This window comes from Amblyomma maculatum, chromosome 4, assembly GCF_055883805.1.
Source record: "Amblyomma maculatum isolate TAMU_Amacu chromosome 4, ASM5588380v1, whole genome shotgun sequence".
NCBI lineage: Eukaryota > Metazoa > Arthropoda > Arachnida > Ixodida > Ixodidae > Amblyomma > Amblyomma maculatum.
The window spans coordinates 144,651,328-144,652,577 of NC_139347.1; positions in this window are offsets into that span (position 1 = coordinate 144,651,328).

The window sequence follows — 1,250 nt, forward strand, 5'->3', positions numbered from 1 at the left end:
GCGCCGGCGGAGCGGCCGCGCGGCCATCGCGGGCTCGCATACAGACGGCGGTGCGCGAGCACAGAGAGAGAAAAAAAAAGCGGGGGTTGCCCTCCTGTCTGGTGCCCCGCGAAGCGCGCTCTGACAAGAGACAACAAATGCTGTTTCGTTTTTTTTTTTTCATTTCTCAATGCATCGGGTGTCGCAGCTAAACATGACCTGCAAAACTTTACGATGTTTCAGTTATATATTTGAATGGGTTTATCAAAAGAAATCTTGCAAGTTCTGGCGACCCATTCCTTTATTGATGACAGAGTTATTTATATGTACCTATAGATTTCTTCGATTTCGCTGACTGCCATGAATAATATTATAAATATTATAGGAGTGCGCATTTATGCTGAGCTTGGATACTGCCTTGATATATATTCGTACCCATTTGTTGTTTCGTAGTACGCGCGGTGTTTGCACTGAGGCTAAGATAAGAAGGCGTTCCAACTCCGAACTGCTGCGAGAAGTCGCGACACTAAATGTGGAATATAAGAGACGGGGATTTTTTTTTTTTTTTTTTTGAAGTAACAGTACTATTTTCAAGTAGTAGATTTGGAATTTCACTCCCTTCCATTCCGGAGCTACGCAAACGATACCTCGTTGCAAGCAGTTAAGCGGGTAGTTTTTCTCGCAAACCTAAGCCGATCCAAACGCATAACAAGTGCTTGGCATGTGGCTCATAATTTGAGCTAACATCCATTACATAGACAAACCAGAAACAAAAACAAGTACGGCGTAGCAAACAAGGTTCGGGACAGTAAAGATTCGGACGGGCGGAAAATCTATTGGCTAGGCAGGCGAAGAGGTCAAAATGACTGCCGCACAGCACAGGTGAAGGAAAAGAAAGAGGTAATGGGTGAGGTGAGGAAAGGAGCAGAGGAGAAAACGGAACAGAGAAAAGAGAAAAAAAAATCAAACAGTGGGTGAATGGCGCGGCAAGGAAACATCATGAATGGGAGGAGGTCTAAGGAAAGAAATAAAGAAAAAGCATACCAATGGGGGAAAAAAATTCAAGAAAAGGCCGCAGTCTACCTGCCAGGCAGAGAACCCCTTTTATGAAAGTTGTGACGAAACTGCTTATCAAAAGTAATATAACTAGTGTGCATTTACACTACGTTTTAGTACTCGCTGCTTATATTCGTACCCATTTGCTTCCGTGCTGTTCGTGCGGCACTTTGCAGTAAACTGTGGAGTTGCGTACAGCTACTGAAGCTAAGATA